Source organism: Schistocerca americana, chromosome 1, assembly GCF_021461395.2.
Source record: "Schistocerca americana isolate TAMUIC-IGC-003095 chromosome 1, iqSchAmer2.1, whole genome shotgun sequence".
Taxonomy (NCBI): domain Eukaryota; kingdom Metazoa; phylum Arthropoda; class Insecta; order Orthoptera; family Acrididae; genus Schistocerca; species Schistocerca americana.
Window position 1 is genome coordinate 762,600,608 of NC_060119.1, and position 20,942 is coordinate 762,621,549.

Genomic DNA, 20,942 nt, shown 5'->3' on the forward strand with positions numbered 1-20,942 from the left:
AAGGTGGTCCTGAGTCCGAATGACGAACTGTCAGAACATTTGTCTGTGAAGAACCGGGAGTCGTAATACAAGTGCACCCACGCCCTCGTGCTCGAAGACCGACGCATCGCAATTGTAGTGATAGTGAAGAATATGAAATTCAGTCATGAGTTACATTTCAACATCTTACACGGCATTTTGCGAGAAGGGTCATCACCTACTGGGTTTCGCGATTGCTCACACACATTCAAATAGCCCGCCGAATCGAAGCAGTAGATGAATTTTTGCAGCTATTTCGGGCTAATCCGGATGACTTCTTTATATGCCTAATCAGCATGTAGGTGTTCTGGGTTTCTCAATACGGCCCCTAAACGAAGAAACAAAGCGAGCAACGGAAAGATGTGGATTCACCACTGTCGAATACGCCGAAGATACAACCGTCTCGGGTAAGGTGATGCTGAGTGCTTTTTGGGACTGCCGTATAAAAAGTTATGCTTGTAAGAGGCAGTACGTCATAGAAACATACTACCAAAATTGCCCGCTTCCATAGCTGCGTGGCCAGCGCGGCGGAATGCCAAGCGAGGCGCCCGGTTTCGATTCCCGGCAGGATCGGACATTTTCTCCTCTCAGGGACCAGTTGTCTTCACCATCATTTCATCCTCCTCGACAAGCAAAACGCCGAAACGGCGCCAGCCAAAAAGATTTGCACCAGGCGACCGGTCTACCAGATTGGAGACCGTAACCATATGCACATTTCCAGTATGAAAATCTCCTGACAAGTCGTCGCGAGAATATCTCCACGACAATCCCCCGCTCATTCTGCACAAGACAGTGCTACATATCCTGCGAGGGACATTCAATGAGTAATGCAACACATTTGTTTTTTTCTGAAAGCAGGTCGGATTTATTCAGGATTCCAGTAGACCAAATTATTTCCCACTCTTTTGGATAGAAAATCCTATTTTTCAACATAATATCCATTGAATGTGACGGCCTTACGCCACCTTAGAGGGGAGTGGGGGGGTGTGGGGGGCTTTATGCCCACATGGTGCTGCTCTGATAGTCGACGTCCTGCTGCATGAATAACCCCCATCTCCAATAATCTATGTACTGCTTCCCACAGAGGAGTGGAAAGAGGTGGAAGTCGGAAGGTGTGAGATCCAGGCTGTAGGGTGGGTGAGGGAGAACAGTTCAATGAAGATTTGTGAACTCCCCTCGTGTGCGCAGACTTGCGTGAGGCCTTGCGTTGTGGCGGGAAAGAACAAGTTCTTTTCAATTTTTGTGGCGACTAACGCGTTGAAGTTGTTTCTTCAGTTCCACCGCTGCGTGCCGCCGACCGGCAGATCGGACACTTTGCGCGACATTTCTGCGACGATGACAGACGTCTCGCCTAACGACTCACCGTGCTTTTGTTCACTGCAAAGTCTCCGTAGACATTCTGCAAGTGCCTATGAATATCTGTGATACTCTGGTTTTTCACCAAAGGGAACTCAATGACAGCTCTCTGTGGGGCACGTAGCATCATTACAGACGCCATTTTGAAGGCTACGCATTGCGCCCCCATCTACCGGAACTTCATGAAACTCTAGAGGCCGAAGCCGAAATACTGCACGATGTCCGACAGCAAATTCAAGCATTTGCTGAATGACGACCTCGTGTCGAAGTAACGCGTTTTCTAAATAACCAGATTGTAGATTGCCCAAGCACGATCTCTGGCAAGTCATCCATTGTCTGGAAACTGTGTCAGAGTGGAAGGTCGACATGCAGTGAAGAGTTAGCAAGATCACCATGTCTCACGGTGGCTGCTCGAGTTTTTTCGACGTGATAAAGCTTTATGACAGCCCTCGTATTGTGTGGTGCCACTTTCTGTTGTTCAGCGAGGTGCGGAAGCGCCCCGGAGCGGGCCAGCCGCGCTGGACCACTGGGAGTGCAGGCGGCAGGCCGCTCCGACCGAGCCCTCGGGTCGCGCCGCTACGTCATCGGGTCGGCGCGGCGCGGCGCGGCGGCTGCAGTCGGTCGCAATCAGCGGCGCGGTTTCATTAACAAGCCCCGTATTGACGTTAGATTAAATTCAGCGCCCGGCTAATGTATTATATTGCGAGGGCCGCCCCCATCCATCTGACTCTCTCCCCGATCCGTTTTGCATTAAAACTAGTGCTACACTGGATGGGCGGGGGCAGGGGCAGGGGGAGGGCGGCGCGTGCGGCTGGGTGTGGGCGGGGGGCGGGGGCGTGCGTTAATTAGCCAAAGGGGAGGCTTACCCCCACCCCCACCCCCTGGCGGGCCGCACATGCGCACACCCTGGTGCGCAATGGCCCTGCTATTGCGCTAGTAGGCGGCTGCCGGCGTTGTTTACTGCCTCCGGGCTGCGCCGGGACAGCGGCATTGTCCACAGACTCAAAGAGCGACGTCATTTCATTAACTCGCTACATTTTTGTCGACAGATCTCCGAAAATTATGTTTCAAATCTGTAAATAAATTACGCTTGTACCGTCTGTTTTAAATGTCAAATGTTCCCTCATATAGAAAAGGTTAGCTGTCTAAACGAAATTCTCTCGATTTTTCCCGGAGTAATGAAACTACTGACACTTATTTTAACTGTCAGTCAGTCCCCCCTCGCTTGTCATTAGATGAGAAATGCTCTGAAGAAAAAAAAGTCACGTGTGCACAGTTCTGGTTCGCTCCGTAGATTTTTTGTGAAAATGTTGTCATAAAATCGTAAGTGTTTCTGTTAATATGTAATTCAATTGTTAACCTTATTAATACAACAGTCAGACGTAATAGTATAACGGTTATGGAATAAATCGTAAGTTGGAATTGTCTGGCCAGTGTATGCCCAGTGGACTACCTACGTAATCGCTTTTGCGCCACTTTTTTATTTCCTTTTTAAAAGTGCCACAGTTCTCGCATTCGGTCGGCACTGGGAGTTTTAGGCTTTCTTTCGATGTGAGCTTTTTATTTTCATTTTGTATAATTCTGGGCGTATTTCCAAGTCATATGCGACGACATTATTTTATAATTTTCACCTGGAGACCGATTTTCAGTCATATTCCGGCAAATTTCCTTATTTTCTCGCTTTGGGTTCTATTAGTGCTCCGCAAGCTCTTCACAATGATGCCCGACTCAACGTCCTAGCTACACGCATTGGCACAGTACACTAATTTATGTTTTCACAGAGCTAACCAGCAAGCTCATGCGCATACGCCTACGCTGGTACGATAACCTCTTGAACACAGCAAATACTGCGCGATAAACAGGTGCAGGCAAAGGTTCGACCATTGTTTAAGCGTTAATAGTCTGATAGTTAATAGCGATTGAAATCTAACGGCATTTCATCACACAAGAAAGTTATACGGACGAAGGAATAGGCGTTTCCACGTCCAAAACATATCTCTCTGACGATGTAGAGACACATGCCATTCTAATATGCTAATGTTTCTGGAGGTACAGACCATCTATTGCGTCCAGCTTATTCTATTTTTCGTCACATAACTCGTCTTTCAGTTCTTTCTCAAAGATATATCAAGAGTCAAATAAACTAAACTGCTTTTTACCCTATTGCATGTAGGTAATATTTTCTATGGCCAAAATACTATGCGCTACATGGAAAGTAGCACGGAAGGATGTCCAACTGTGCTTGTAACTGGAATCATCTATTCACTGTACAAAGTTCCTATACGACACAGTCTCTGTCGAAACGACGCATTTGGGCCATCGTTTTCCGTCAACTCTCGAATCCACTACGAAAATATTGAGATGAGCAATGGCGTATCCACGTCTTCACACGTCACATTCAGCCGATGGTTCCAACACCCCCCACCCCTCCCACTCTGAAAACTTCTTCGTCCATCTTCCCACGCTGTTCTTGGCAATGCGTCTTCTTCGTACACTTCTAATGGATTCCGGACAGCGAAGACCTCTCCTAGCTCAAATGGCAGCACTCTACTTCTATTCTATTATTCATCTGAAAGGAAGCAACATCATCCGAGGAACCTCTGTGGAGGTACAGTCCAGCAATACGTGCAATCTGCAGATAGATGATTAGATGATAAACCGACAGTTTTATGTTACTCCCGGTAAAGATCTCATGCAAGCTAAAGAAAGATTACATTCAGCAAAAAGAAAATATGCTAATAACAATGAAATGTTAGCACTCGACTCGGATTCAAACTTGTCGTTCCTATGATGCCAGATTCTTCCGTTTTCCGAACATTTCAGCCATTTCTTGATTTTTGTAGTGCTTGTGACAAACGTTGTTCTCAGTAAAATTTCTTGAACATGTGTTTCAGATCCGGACATGAACCGGGTTCTGTGTTTAGGAATCTGAGTAACCCTCTTGATCCTTCGAAAACGTTCAGTGTAAGAATCCTTCTCACGCAAGTGTCAGTAGCATGACACATAATTTGTCCATAGTCCCGTACTAAGTCAATCAATAATAGAATAACTGAACAAGTCAACAGGTTTAATCATTTAAGAAACCAAACAAGTTACCAGTATAACAGAGATATAGACAAAAAGCTTCATCAGATTCAGGATACAGGGTGATTCACGAAGACGTGCAAATATTTTAATATGTTATTCTACAAGTAAAACAAAGGAAAAAAGTTCGTATAAACATAGGTGCGCAAATGTTTGGTTATCGAGTTACGGCTAATAAAGGATTTTGCCTGAAATTTAGCAACTTCGTTAATGTGAAGCCATCACAAATCTGGACGAGGTTAAAGTAAGGCACGATTTCCATTTATTTTCTTGTTGTTATTCTGGTGAATCTAATAAAACATGTCCCAGACGTGTATCTGCAGTAGTTTTCCAGAACATCCAGAGAAGCAAAGAAGTAACTCAAGCTGCGACATCGTCGTTTTATTGACAACAAGACTCGTGCATGTGATGTTATTTATATGTATTTGACGATGTTGGTGCTGATTCCGCATTTAACATTTGACGATGCCACTATGGCTGCAGTACATTAGGACTTTGTTTCTATGAAACAGATCTGATGATGGTCATTAAAGACCGAAACCGGTAATCTGTTAAACAAAAAAAAAAATTGTGACCATAGACGAAAATTAAAGGAAAATTATTGCAAAGAAGTAATTTCGTAAAATTTTTGATGTATTAACTACTTGGCCCAGTTTGTTTTCTAAATTCCAGTCAACTGCACAAAGTTTTCAGCAGAAGTTTTAGAGAATTTAATTTTGGAATAACGATGGTATTAACGTTAACTGAAACTGTATGAATGTGTCAGATAATCCGCTTTTATTAATATCATAGCACACGTGAATTTATGTTAAACCGAAAGAAACAAAGCTCAGTGTTAAGGAAGTTGTACAGTGTACATACAATTTCACAATACATTTACAATAAATGTTCAAAAATGTCTCCACCGAGTTCAATGCAGTTAGCAGCACGTGTATGAACAGATTTTGTTGCTCATGTCAGTTTCACAGGGTTGTCCCTAGTTTCGTCTAATGCATTCATAACGCGAGCAAGTAATGCCTCACGTGTATTGACTTTGTCCTTATGAACTATGTCTTTCATCCATCTGTATCGACAATACAGAAAACTAACTCTTTTCAAGGTCAGGACACGACTGAAATAACTCACTAACGGTTGCCAACAATGACATAAACGTTTCTACATTCTTAATAGAAAGTAAACAACTTTACTTGTATAATAATCTTTGCTTCTTTGGATGTTTTGAAAAACTACTGCAGATACACGTCTGGGACATGTCTTATTAGGTTCATCAGATTAATAATAAAAAGTAAACAGAAATCGTGCTTTACTTTCAACTCGTAGAGTAGTGCGGTGGCTTCATATTAGCGAAGTTGCTAAATTTCAGGCAAAATCTTTTATCAGCCATAACTCTGTAACTAAACATTTGCGGATCTATGTTTACATGAACTTTTTTCTTTAGTTTTACCTGTCGAATAAAATATTAAACTATTTGCATAGCTTTGTGAATCATCCTGTACACACGGCACTATTTACAAAACCTTAAAGAAATCAGTTAGAAACGAACCAAATGGAATTCTATTGAACTATGGCTGTGACGTCTCTTTCGTACGGGAGTGAAACCTGATTCTTACAAAGAGCGATAAGAGCACAACACAGGCAACAGAAATGAGATACCTGAGAACAGTGATAGATGGCAGACGCCAAAACCATACTAGTAATCAACAGATCAGTCAAGAACTGAGTGTTGGAAGAATAAACAACACAATACAGGAAGACGACGACGATGATGACGATGGCTCTGAGCACTATGGGACTTAACATCGGAGGTCATCAGTCCCCTACATTTAGAACTACTTTAACCTAACTAACCTAAAGATATCACACACATCCATGCCCGAGGCAGGATTCGAACCTGCGACAGTAGCAGTAGCGCGGTTCCGGACTGAAGCGCCTCGAACCGCTCGGACACAGCGGATGATGATGATGATGGATGTACATCGTCTCTCCCAACATGAGAGAGCTGTTTGCTATGGAGTATGTTAATTCAAGTCGCGAAACGGAACACATTCTAACTAAATGCAGTCTTTACCCAAACGAACAGAGGCGGGTTCAGCGCAGACGGATAGGTTCTGTAAATTGGACAGAGGGTATTTATACAGCACATGCTACAATGACGTCATCCTGGACATTGTTCTTTCGATACGACACGATAGAGGTTGAGATAACTGACACAACGCTACTTCTTATTTTCTTAATTGTTTACATTCAATAACTTATTCAGATCAAATATTATCAATAACAGAGTAACTGAGCAAGTCGACAGTTTTAATTATTTAGGGAACCAAATAACTTACCATATAAGAGAGATACAGATATAAACAGTTGCCGGCCGTTGTGACCGAGCGGTTCTAGGCGCTTCAGTCCGGAACCGCACGACCGCTACGGTCGCAGGTTCGAATCCTGCCTCGGGAATGGATGCGTGTGATGTCCTTAGGTTAGTTAGGTTTAAGTAGTTCTAAGTTATAGGCGACTGACGACCTCAGATGTTAAGTCCCATGGTGCTCAGAGCCATTTTGATTTTTGATATAGACAGTTCCAACTAACAGAAGTATGTTTAGTCACGTGTTCATTTAGTCAACACAAGGAGGCGCTCACTCATATGTTGCGGCAGACGCTAGAAGAAAGTCGTACGTCTCAGACGGTCTTGATGATATTCCGAGAACATGCTTTCCAAGCGGAGCCAACTAACATACCACTTCTTTCTACGTATGCAGAGTGATCAGAAACAGTTTTGAAACGTTTGTAAGGGTGGTGGAAGGGAGGTTGTGCTGAGAAATAATTCTTATGAAAAAATTAAATACGTGGCGCCGTTTCCGACTTATTTAGCAGTAAAGTTAGCCAATCAGGTCACTGCGTGCGCAAACTGAAGCAGCCTGCTGCTGGTGGTGTCTCCAAACGTTTCCTTCGATTGGTTTCCTTAAATGGAGCAAACGTGGCTTTTTTCACCTAGATTAAATTTATCGCTTTCGAGAAAGGCACATTTTAAACGGTAAGGAGTCTTTCAACAAGTGGTAATTCACGGACCCACACATGTCTGTTCATTATCGTATTTTAGCGCGTGCAAGAGCTTGATGTTGTGCACGCAACCGCCCGATTGCCTAACTTCAATGTTAAATAACTCGAAAACGGCGCAAAGCAACGAATTTTTTTCTGAACAACTATTCTTCAGCACAACCTCCCCTGCAATACCCTCACAATCTTTTCAGGCTGTTTGTGACTGCCCTTAGTATCATGAAATCACAATATTGTATTCTCCACCAGCCATATAGGGGTTTACCACAGGCTGCCGCATCTTACGTCCGCTAGCTACACAGCCCCTCTGGAAATCGACAGTATCCTTGTGCTGCACGGGTATTAGAGCAGTACCTGGCCACTCTAGAGCCAGTGAACACTCTGGGTTTACGCCGGCCACGTTTAGCAGTCGGAATTCTCCCTCGAACCATCTCCCTGTTGGACTTCGCCTCTAGCGTTCTCGAGTTTCCACATCACGGGATCTCATCTCAACCATCCACGAGCTACTGCCGCCCTAGACCTTGTTTCAACCATCCTCGAACTTCTTCCTCAATGGATGTCCATTCAGCCATCCATAATCCCGAAGCTCACTGAGCTCCATCTTCAACTGTCATTGAACTCATTGTCTTCAGCCATCCACGATCTCACCATCTCGCTGCACTTCAAACAACAGTGGCGGACTTTCAGTCGAGAAACTTCCCGTGTAACCTCAGTTATTGACTTTCAGCGTGAATCAAGTGGTGTGGATTCTCGTCCTAAGAAACTGTGTTGTTGTATCTTGTTCATTACTTAATAAATGTATCATTGTTCCTGGCTAGTTGGCTAATCCATTGAAGCTTACTGCTACATTTGATCACAAGTATAGAAATGGCTACGTTATATAATCTTATGCATTTGATGTTATCTCTTTTCTCTCTGTAGTAATTTGCGTTCACCATGGCTCTGGCATTTCTGCAGTGTTGCCAGGAGCAATTACCGCTCTAGGAACAAAAACACGTGCAGCGGGAGTTTGTGCAGGGACTGCTAAAAAATCATGTAAAATTACTCCATTTTTATGTCTCTCTGCTTTTGGGGCACGCAACTGCGGATACATCTTCTCCTCTGCCACCTCTGGCGCTGTTCACGGATGTCGACGAATCTATGGACTGTGCAGGGTTGTCCAAAGTGTTGCCGCATTTAAAACACCACGCTGCCACTGCCGCTGTCGTTGGTGCTTCTGCCGCTGGTGAAACCACCGGCATCAATTATCCCATTTCTCTGACTGCGTCATTTCCATCTTCTCAAGGATTTTTTATGTCTTACTAACCATCCCATTGCCCTTGCCCACTGTGCATTCACACACCAGAGACACCTATCCTCCATTCAGTGACATTTCTCCATGTTTACAAACTCACCTGGCCAGCAAACGTTCCTCTCTGTTCAGGTTTCAGGTCCACCTCTCGTCTCCTACCATGTTGTCCTTGTTAGAGCCTTCTTTCCCACGTGTCACGAGGCACTGCCCCCACTTTCTGCACCCCTGCCATTTTCTGGGACTTTTCTCTTCAGTCTGAGGGTCCCACACCATCCAAGTGTGGCACTTTTGGCACACCCAGCCACTCTCTAAGGTGCTTCTCAGGGGGCTCATGATCCTGATAATGGCGGCATCGGTTCTTATCTGGTGGCCATCATTGGTCGAGCATGTTTCCCACCAGCTGCAGATGTCCTGGTGGTTGCATCATGCCCCCACAGACAACTGTTGGTTGCATTCTCCTTCCAATTTGCTGCTGACACCCCACTGTTGCCTCACTGGGCTGTCAGCTCCACCTGGTCTCAGACAGCTGTTGTTGGTAAAGCCCATGTTTCCCATTGGGCACCAAATGTCTGCCAACACTGCCCTTGCCACTCTGTGTCACATTTTTCCCATGCGTCTGATATGGTTCTCAAAGGCTCTCCACCTCTAGTTCCACCCGCTGCCAACCCAGCCTTATCCATTAATTTCTGTTGTGTCCTGAAATTTCTCCCACACTTCTATTACTCCACTGCCCTCCCAAAATGACCTCATGCCCTGTTTTCAGCCAGGTGACGGTGCAAAGCATACCAAGCTTCCTGACTTTCACTGCCCTGCATCTCCCTTGATTGGTCGACTCTCCTGGCTGCCTCACACTGGTGGCAATACGTGAGACCACAGGGGTCACTCGCATCATGCGGAGTTCCTGCTGTGTAGGTCTGGGATGCACTTCACGTGCCACCAGCTGTATTTCCTCAATTCTGCACCTCTGGAAGTTTCGACGCAAACCCAGACCATGCCGGTTCCTTCCCATGTTGCCGCATTCAATAGCCTGTTATAACACTAAAGAGTGGATATTAACACTTTAACATTAGCAAATTCAGCCAAGAATATTACCCCTTCAACCAGATTTTGGATGACCATCATCCCCTGACTAATGGGAAGGTGGTTGGACTGTATTTCATACTCTGTGTAACCTAAATAAGGAAAGATGGGAATAATTTTACTTGAACCGAACCAACGGTCTGTAGCAACAAGTATAATTATATGGTTATGAAAACTAAATGCGGTCAGCAGGCAAAAATGGACAATCATAATTTCAACAAAATTTATAGGAATGGTTCCCTGGGGAGTAGCAACTGCTAAGTTCCACGATACTGCAATAAGAAAACTTTTGTAATTGGGTACAAACACACTAGCAGACTATTACAATATAGACAGTTAAAAATTTACCTACTGTTTGTTAATATTAATGCTACAAACTACGGCACACTAGCGTGCAGTGACCATTTCAGGAAGAAGTAAGAGATAATCAGTACTCTTGGATTAATTACAAAGCAGTTACTTTACCCTGAATGAGCACAAGTTATAGTCATTGCATATTGCTTAGTTTTTGCATTTCACAATTAAATGCTGCACATGGGAGCCCTGAATCTGTTGTTACCTAGGTTTAGTATTTCATTTCAAGCTTTGAAGTACACATAAACTTCAAGAATAAATCTGTAGACTTTCAATCAACTTTCACAGACAATTTACTGATACAATGATTATAAATAGTGGTAAGACTCTTGAACTGTTCTGCCTTGTATCCTTCTGTCCAACCAACACATTCGATGATCAACAATAGCAGCATACACACTTCAACATAAACTAACAAATTGCACTGATTAAAATGTGTAGCACATGTATAATTTGTGTAATCTTTTTATCTGTTATAACCAGTACTCTTGCCTTGTAATTACTGTTTCGGCTCAGGATTTTCAAATCACATGAAATAACTGTAATATCACTTCTCTTTTATTGTACTTTAAGTAACTATGCGTCTACTATTAAATGAAGGGCTTATTTCAATAGTGGCACAAGTCCATTACCTCCACTTTTCTGCCTATAATGCTTCTGAAATTAATGAACGAAACAAACATAAAGGAAGGTTCATCTCTAGCAAGACACCATATGCTTGAATATTTCTGGTATCTCAACTGCAGATTTTTCAGCGTTCATTTAACTGTAGGTCTCTGTATCACAAAATGAACAAAAATGGACTTATACCACTGTTGAAATAAGCCCTTCAAATGAACTGATAACCTGTAACTAATGCGCGGAGCACTCGAAATCAATAAAATGACTCCCGTTACCTTAACACTTTCTCAAAAATAACCTTTTATTATTTATTTTAACACTTTCGTTTTGACAGAGTGCTCGGAGTATTCACGAAAACGAAATAGGAGCCTAATAAAGTTGGTGCTTCAACATAAAGCAAAGCATGTAATGCACTGCTATACTTTAACAATTATGTAGTAGAAACTTCTGCAAACACTAGTTTATACGTGAAATTATAGAACTAAAACATTATTTTGTCTGAAGGTGTAAGTCGAGATGATCTCGTTGCCGATGATGTAACAAAGTATGGCGCAGTCATGGCTCTTGATGCAGTGTTCTCTATACTTTTCTTCTTGCCGTCATAATCATAAATTTAGAACACACCAGTGAATGATATGTTGCTGCTAGTAACAACGATTTCTATTCAAGACAATAACTTTAGCCTTGAAACTTCCTGGTAGATTTAAAACTCGAACTCGGGACCTTTGCCTTTAGCGGGCAAGTGCTCTGCCAACTGAGCAATCCAAGCACGACTCACGACCCTTCCTTACAGCTTTACTTCTGCCCGTACCTCGTATCCTATCTCCCAAACTTCACAGGAAACTTTCAGAACTAGTACTCCTGGAACAAAGTATATTGCGGAGACATGGCTTTGCCACAACCTGGGGCATGTTTCCAGAATGAAATTTTCACTCTGCAGCGGAGAAAGTTACAAATTTTAAAAAAATTACATGTTGATCTTAAAATCAGCGAAGTACATGGTTACAGATACTACATATTGGATATATTAAATACATTTTGTAGTGTAAGCGTTCCCCCTCTGTCATGGTTGCCTCTGCGCTCCTTGCCTTCAGCTGACGCTCCCAGGGTCCTGGCCTCTGTTGTCCCATGCACCTATTCTACGGACTGCATCCATGACGCTGCGGTTCATCTGCCTTTTAGCTGCCACATCGTCCCTTAGAGGACTTCGCCGTCTTTTCATTAATGGGGAGGGAATGGACATTGTTTTCTTCGGGTTGATACCTGGGATACGCCACCAACCGTATGGGAGTGTGAGTATTGGGACAACAGGGGTGTCAGATTACTCTGCATTGCTGCCAGATGTAGCCAAGACGGCGGCGATAACATCCAAGATTGCTGCATGTAGACTTGGCAACAGTGCATTACATCATCCAAGGTGAGACTATGACGTCATTCAAGGGTGCGGATTTTGGCGGGAAGTTTGAATTTTGGCAGCAAGATCAAATTCCATCAGGATAATGCACCACACCACGGTTATCTCAACTAAGCAAAGAAAATCACCGGAAGATGGCTCACTTGGCCTACCTCCACTAACCTAAGTCATTCGACCGCCACCTTCTCCTACGAAATGGTGCCAAGTTTGAATTCCAACACTATAATGCATCACATCACTGTTATCTCTACAAAGCAAAGAAAATCGTGGAAAATAGCTCACTTGGGTTACCTCCACTATCCTAAGCCACTCGACCGCCACTTCCTCCTAGGAACTGGCGCCAAGTTTGAATTTTGGCCATAAACAAAGATTGCTTGGGGTTTTGCTGCTAATCCAAGAAAATGGTACGAAAGAAAGTACACTTGTACCAACTTCAGTCGCCACCTCCTCCTAAGGATTCGTCTGAGAAAAGGTCTTTATTGTTTAAACAATTTCAAGCAGGTGTGTTCGCCACTGGGTCCAGAGCCCATCTGACTCAGTACACATCGCCACCGCCAGAGGGCGCTACCGTCACATCGGCAGATGACGCCAGTACCGTTATTCAATACGGCTGCACACATTTCGTTCTCCATGTGCTCCTGGACACAGCCACTGCACGATCCCATTACGTAATCCAAGATCGTCTGCTCTCTCTCTCACACATCTATAAGGGGATACGCGGCGCGTGTACGGCCAGCGAGCACGACTGATGACGTCACAGCCTCCAGCCAGCACATTCATACTTGCGCCACAGATAGTCTTCCGCAAATACCCTAACGAATGTAACTGAACACTTGTGACACCGCCGGCCGGAGTGGCCATGCGGTTCTGGGCGCTAAAGTCTGGAGCCGAGCGACCGCTACGGTCGCAGGTTCGAATCCTGCCTCGGGCATGGATGTGTATGATGTCCTTAGGTTAGTTATGTTTAATTAGTTCTAAGTTCTATTCGACTGATGACCTCCGAAGTTAAGTCGCATAGTGCTCAGAGCCATTTGAAGCATTTGAACTAGTGACACACCCATCATGCATCTAACGTATGAATAACCTAAGTACTTAATTCCATTTCAATTTTATTCATATTCAATAACTGAATGTTCCATTTCCATATTCAATGATCAAATGAGAACTTCGGCATTTTCCCACTAGGAGTGCAGTGTTCCTTCATGACGTAGGGGGAAAATGGCGAAAAAATGACTCAGACTGCGCTGGGCTGCTGGGAGAGTAAGGAAGAAGTGCACTCTATTTATTTTGGTAGATTTTATTTATCACACTGATACAAAACACTTGCTTGGGGTCACAGCCAACAGATTTGTAAACTACTCCTAAACAACGCTCTCCAGCCGGCCGAAGTGGCCGTGCGGTTCTAGGCGCTGCAGTCTGGAACCGCGAGACCGCTACGGTCGCAGGTTCGAATCCTTCCTCGGGCATGGATGTGTATGATGTCCTTAGGTTAGTTAGGTTTAACTGATTCTAAGTTCTAGGGGACTAATGACCTCAGAAGCTGAGTCCCATAGTGCTCACAGCCATTTGAGCCAACGCTCTCCAGACACGCAAACAACTCCTAATTTACTCATATAATTTAAGTACACACTTGCAGCCTCCTCCTAAATTATGCAGCACAGTGATGTGTAGACACGCTCAGTACTCGTAAACTGTCCAAATAATGCATAGCACAGCCTACAGACCTGCTCGCAAAATAATGCAATTAACGCACGCAAGCACACTCTGCCAACACCTGTCCCGTAGAGCACACAGGCAACCCCAATGAAGTGGCGCGGCTGTCAGCTGTCAAACCACACACAGGCTGCCGCCCAGGTCCTGCAAGCATGAGGCGGTGGCATCACATTCATACTTCATTTTCGAGAAATTCCTATCTAAATACGTGTTCACCTAGATACACGTGCTGAAGTAATCGGGCAGGAGCGCAGCCACGAGCTGCCGCCGAATGCAGGTGAAAGTTGTATATAGGAGACGTTGATGATGCGATCGAATGGGGGTGAAGATATATTTACAGAGCTGCATGCTCTAAGCAGGGCCATGTGCCGTCGGGGTTCATCGCTACCCTCACTCTAACTGCGGTCCGATGAAGATGCTGCAGAAATCCATTCCACAATAGCACAAGCTGCTTTCTCCTTAGCGATTGTAATGGACCATGCATGATGTTTGACTGATGCTTCACTGCATGTAGCTACTTACCATAGCAAGCACATCTAGCAACATTCTCAATCTCATACTCAAGCCAAATTGCTATCTAAAATAATAAACAAGTAGAACCTCTTTACGAAAATAACCCACAATAACGTCGAATGCAGTCTTCGTCATGGACCTAGCGTGATATCCACTTCATCAATTGATACCCTTCCTTCTCTCAACATATGCAAATGTTCTCACAGCTATGTAGAGGCTCCCATATCCCAGCACAAAGGATGTTAATGAGTCGAGCATTATGATTTGCTCTTATCGAATTTACTGCGCTCCTGCCCGATCACTTCAGCACGTGTATCTAGGTGAGCACGTATTTAGATAGGAATATCTTGGAAATGAAGTATGAATGTGATGCCACCCCCTCATGCTTGCAGGACCTGGGCGGCGGCCTGTGTGTGGTTTGACAGCTGACGGCCATGCCACTTCATTGGGGTTGCCTGTGTGCTCTACTGGACAGGGGCTGGCAGAGGGTGCTTGCGCACATTAATTGCATTATTTTGCGAGCAGGTCTGTAGGCTGTGATATGCATTATTTGGAAAGTTTACGAGTACTGAGCTTGTCTACACATCACTGTGCTGCATTATTTAGGAGGAGCCTGCAAGTGTGTGTAAATTAGGAGTTGTTTGCATGTCTGGAGAGCGTTATTTAGGAGTAGTTTACAGATCTGTTGGCTGTGTGGCGTGAACCCAAGCATGACTTTTATATCAGTGTGATAAATAAAATGTTCCAAAATAAATACAGTGCACTTCTCCCTTACTCTCTCCAACAGCCCAGCACAGCCTGAGTCATTTCCCCCTACAGACCACCATGTGGGGTTCTATGACATAGAATCATGTGACTAATGCAGTAGCCAATAGGAGTGCAGCATTTAGGCTGGGGGGTGCTACATCATGAAGGAACACTGCACTCATAGTGCGTAAATGCGGAAGTTCTCATTTGATCATTGAATGTCGAAATGGTACATTCAGTTATTGAATGTGATTAAAATTGAAATGGAATTAGTACTTAGATAAATCATACGTTAGATGCTCGACGTGGGTGTCACAAGTGTTGAGTTACATCCGTTAGGGTATTTGCAGAAGACTATCTGTGGCGCAAGTATGAATGTGCTGGCTGGAGGCTGTGACGTCATCAGTCGTGCTCGCTGGCCGTACACGCTCCGCGTATCCCCTTATAGATGTGTGTGAGAGAGAGAGCAGACGATCTTGGATTACGTAATGGGATCGTGCAGTGGCTGTGTCCAGGAGCACATGGAGAACGAAATGTGTGCAGCCGTATTGAATAATGGTACTGGCGTCATCTGGCGATGCGACGGTAGCGCCCTCTGGCGGTGGCGATGTGTACTGAGTCAGATGGGCTCTGGACCCAGTGGCGAACACACCTGCTTGAAATTGTTTAAACAATAAAGACAAGTCCTTTTCTCAGACGAATCCTTAGGAGGATGTGGCGACTGAGGTGAGTACAAGTGTACTTTCTTGTTCGCCATTTTCTTAGATTAGCAGTGAAACCTCAAGTGATCTTTGTTTACGGCCAAACTTCAAACTTGGCGCCGTTCGTAGGAGGAAGTGTCGTTCGAGTGGCTTAGGTTAGTGGAGGTAGCCCAAGTGAGCTATCTCCCGTGATTTTCTTTGCTTAGTAGAGATAACAGTGGTGTGATGCATTATAGTGTTGGAGTTCAAACTTGGCGCCAGTTTGTAGGAGGAGGTGACGGTCGGATGACTTAGCTTAGTGGAGGCAGACCAAGTGAGCTATCTTCCCTCGATTTTCTTTGCTTAGTAGAGTTAACTGTGGTGTGGTGCATTAGCCTCTTGGAATTTGAACTTACTGCCATTTTTCCAGGGGAGAGGGGCGTGGCACTTTCCCTCCAAAATTCACCAAAATCCGCCATCTTGGATGAAGTCAGGCGCTGTTGCCAAGTCCACGCGCCGCCGTCTTGGATGACGTCATTGCAGCCATCCTGGATACATCTGGCGACAATTCAGAGTGATCTGATACCCCTGTTGTCCCAATTCTAGTGTATACTAGCTCCTGTAGCTCAGGTCCACTAGCTATGCGGCCCTCTAGAGCTCGACGGAAACGGTCTGTCACCAACAGAAACACGCTAGGTTGTTTTCAGCCGAATCACCAGCAGCCACCAGAATACTGTGTGGCACCATCCTCGTCGATAGCGGTGTGCATATCGCATTAGATAGCGCTGAAATCATGGGTACCGCTTTTCTTCCGCAAAATCGTGTGTGCACTGAATGCCGCTTAGTGCTAGGCTAGTAATAGAATGGGACATGGCTCTACAGCAAGTGCACACTCCAAGCTAATGCTGGCCATGCTTAGCAGCCCACTAGCTGTTCCTGCTCAAGCCATCGACTCACTGGACTTTATCTTGACCATTTTCGAGCAACGGTCTCACTTGGCCTCGTCTGCGAAGTCCTCAAGCTTCCACTACATTGTCTAAACCATCCTCGTGCTACCACTTTGCAGGACATCGTCTCCACCATCTTCAAACTTCTGCCTCACTGGACCTCATTACCACCATCCTAGCTGGACGTTATGTCCACCATCCTTGAGCTTCCAATTCACTGGATCTGATCTCAGTTGTCTTCGAGCTTCCACTTCGCTGGACCTCATCTCAACCATCTTTGAGTTACTGTCCTCGAGCTTCTGCCTTACTATACCTTGTCTCGGATGTTCTCGAGCTCACACCTTGCTAGACTTTGTTTCCAATCATCCTGAACCCCACCATTTTGGTGGACTCCATCTTCAACTATCCTCGACCTCACTGTTCCGCTGACGTCAAATGTCAGTGCTAGACTTTAAGTCAAGAACAAAAAAATGGTTCAAATGGCTCTGAGCACTATGGGACTTAACATCTGAGGTCATCAGTCCCCTAGAACTTAGAACTACTTAAACCTAACTAACCTAAGCACGTCACACACATCCATGCCCGAGGCAGGATTCGAACCTGCGACCGTAGTGGTCGTGCGGTAAGTAAAGAACATTCTAGCGCAACAACACTTACCGACTTTCAGCCTCAAACACGTAAGGCAGACTCATGTCACCAGAAAATGTGTTGTTGGGTCTTGTACATTAGGCTTAATAAATGTATCATTGTTCCTTGCTCCTTGGGTACATCCATTATAGAGTATTCCACCCCTAAGTTGCAAATACAAGAGAATTTGAAGGTAACATAAAAGACGTGTCAACCTGTGAAGAAGTTTACTAATGCTCATCCCCATTGAGTAATATTCACGAGTTGAACTGTTGTGGAGGAGGCCCGAGGTGACAGTGGCACTTGATATGCTTTCCACCACACACAATATTCTGACGCGCAGAGTACAAATGAGAATAGCACAGCAAGCACAGTTCCATTATAAAGACTAGGGCTCATGTAATGGATTTTTCTGTTGCTGTACGATAAAACAATTTCATATTTATTGATGTAAAACGGGAGCTGTGGACCTAGAATGAATTTTCACTCAGCAGCGGAGGGTGTGCTGATATGAAACTTCCTGGCAGACAGAAAATGTGCGTCTTACCGGAACTCGAACCTGAGGTCTTTGTCTTGCGTGGGCAAACTACCAACTGTGCTACCCAGTCGAACCTGCGCCCTTTGTCTTACACGGGCAAGTTACCAGCTGTGCTACCCAGTCGAATCTGGTACCTTTGCCTTACGTGGGCGAGTTACCAACTGTGCTAGCCAGTCGAACCTGGGACCCTTGCCTTACTTATGCAAGTTATCAGCTGTGCTATCAGGCCGGGACTCAGGATCAGCACACTCTGTACATCGGCGAGTACATGCCGTCGATCTTCGAAACTATACAGACGTCTTCTGCATACCTCATGGGACTAGCACAAGGTAAGCGGAAAAAGTCTGTGAATTTTGGAAGGTAGGAGGAGGCACTGTTGGAAACGCAGCTGGAAGTTCGAGCAGTGAGCCATGCCAGGACAGCTTAGTCGGTAGATACATTGATAGCGGAAAGGCAAATGTGCCAACTTCAAGTTCCAGTCCAGCAAATATTTTTAATCTATCAGGAAGCTACAAACGATGGATATTTTGCAGCACTGATTTATAAATGAAGTCTGAAGGTGGCCTTGCAAGTTGGAATGTTTAGCAAATAATTTAATACTGTAGAACACCAACAGTTTATGTTTTTCATTTACAAAATAAGTTTGGGGCATTTATTATCTGCGAAAGGAGTAAAGAGGATGCAGATAAGAGGTCACTGAAGCTGCGTTATGTTTCTATAGTAGGGGATAAGGTGGAATACGAATAGGCATACAATAGGGCATTCTGGATACAAAATGACTGTGAATGTGGTCATTTACCTTGAAGGTAATCACATGCACATCGGTGAACACCCATGAACTTACCACACCCTGTACCTCTCTCCAAATCCCTCTTCCCTCCCCTCCTGCTCCCCCTCCCTCCACCACTCTTTGACCTCTTCAGTCAGTATCACAGTAGTGTTAAAACGAAATAGCCAATTTCTTTCTTCATACCCAATGTAAGGCACAACAGACACTCAAATGAATTATCTTCCTCGTCTAAATTGTTGTGTGACGCTTGTCATGTGTCAAAATGTTCTCTCTGTATCGAAAATCTCTGCAGAAATACGACAGCAACATAACAAATGCAACGTCATATTGCTGCCTAAAACATGACTGTGACCTCTAAAGTAAGCACCCCAGTGCTATTTCCACGCCGAAAATGGCTAAACAGATGATTTGCGTTTCATGCAGTAAAACTAATTACACCAATCATATAACTGCAGAAAATACATCTTAGATAATTTACTATGCTCAGCAGGCAAACAAACAATTCCTGCCAATAACAGAAAAAATCTAATTAATTCCATTATTTAGGCCTACTCTTGTTGCAAGACAATACAACATCGAGTTAAATATTTCCACATCTAAATTACTCTATGATGCTTTTCAAGAGTTACAGTCATACAAAAATATGAAAACTGTGTTGTCATTTCAATCAGAGGAAATAAAAATATTATGAGAAAGATAGTTGCCTCTAACCATATAGCGAAGATGCTGAGTCGCAGATAGGCACAACATTCATGTGTGTGTTACGTTTGCGTGAGTGTGTGTGTGTGTGTGTATGTGCGTATGTGTATCCATTGTTGACAACGGCCATTGGCCAAAAGCTTTAAGTGTGAAACTCTTTTTGTTGTGCCTATCTATGACTCAGCATCTCCGCTATACCGTGAGTGGCAACTTCCCTTCTCATAATATTGTTACATTCCATCCTGGATTTTCCCATGTGAGGAAATGTTATTGATGGGTCATAGAACATGCTGTCCCTGTTGCTTTCACAAATTTTTTAATACTGATTCACCTTAGAAGACACTAGTTCAGGGGAGACGAAGAAAACACATCGCGTTCTGCACTAGAAAAATATAATCAATGATATTTTGATTGACAATAATTAATTTCTGTTACAAATGATTGAGTCTATTTGAGGTTGTATACAATATAAATTTAGGGGTAAGGCTGTAATATTTCGTAATTGGAACTAGCATGCCAATGCTCTCTTGACCATTTATACACTGTATTTTCTATTATCAATTACTGACTACTGTAACACCAAAATCTAATCAAAATATGTGATTTTCAAAAAACACAAATACACACAACATAGCCAAGAGTCAAACAAGCTGCTGAAACACGATTTTGAGAAGGGAGGAAGAACGGTTTTTGGTTAGATTTTATTGTGATGTATTACTTAAACTGTGTTTTGGCAATACAAAGGAATACTTCTGTCACGTTTAATGCATCACAATGTGACCAAAGATGGCACTTGGAGAAGACAGAGATGAAACAACATCAAATATGATGGAGCACAAAGCGCAAAGCGCATCTTGGGGCTAGGAACTGTATTATTCATTGTTATATTACATATTACTCCAGTATTTTCTTAAGATCACAGCAATATGCTGCTTGCATCTTATTTTTGACACTCATAAATAATGTAATAGTTATAAACTTCTGAAAAAGTCCCTAAGTGCTTAAAACTGGTTAAGGAAATAAAATTTATTTTATGCATATTGTTGCTGATTATTACAGTAAATAAAAAACAAAATTATATTATTTATGAAAATACGTAAGGTTTCTAGCACAAAACACACGTCACTAATTTCCTAAATTAGTTGTTCTATGAGTTTTTAAAATTTACACGTGGCTTGCATACTGATATACTAGTTATAAAACTTTTAGGTTTGGTGGCACCAGTTATCAACCGAACTTCGATTTATGTACTGTACTGTGCAAGCACAATGGACTTCATATTAAATATTTTCACATCTAAGTAGTCTGTACTACTTATTAAAATACACACACTCACTTTCTGATACTAATGAAATAAATTATAGGTTAGTCAAAGTTCAATCTTAGTACCATGCTTTAAATTCTTCAAACTAATAAAAT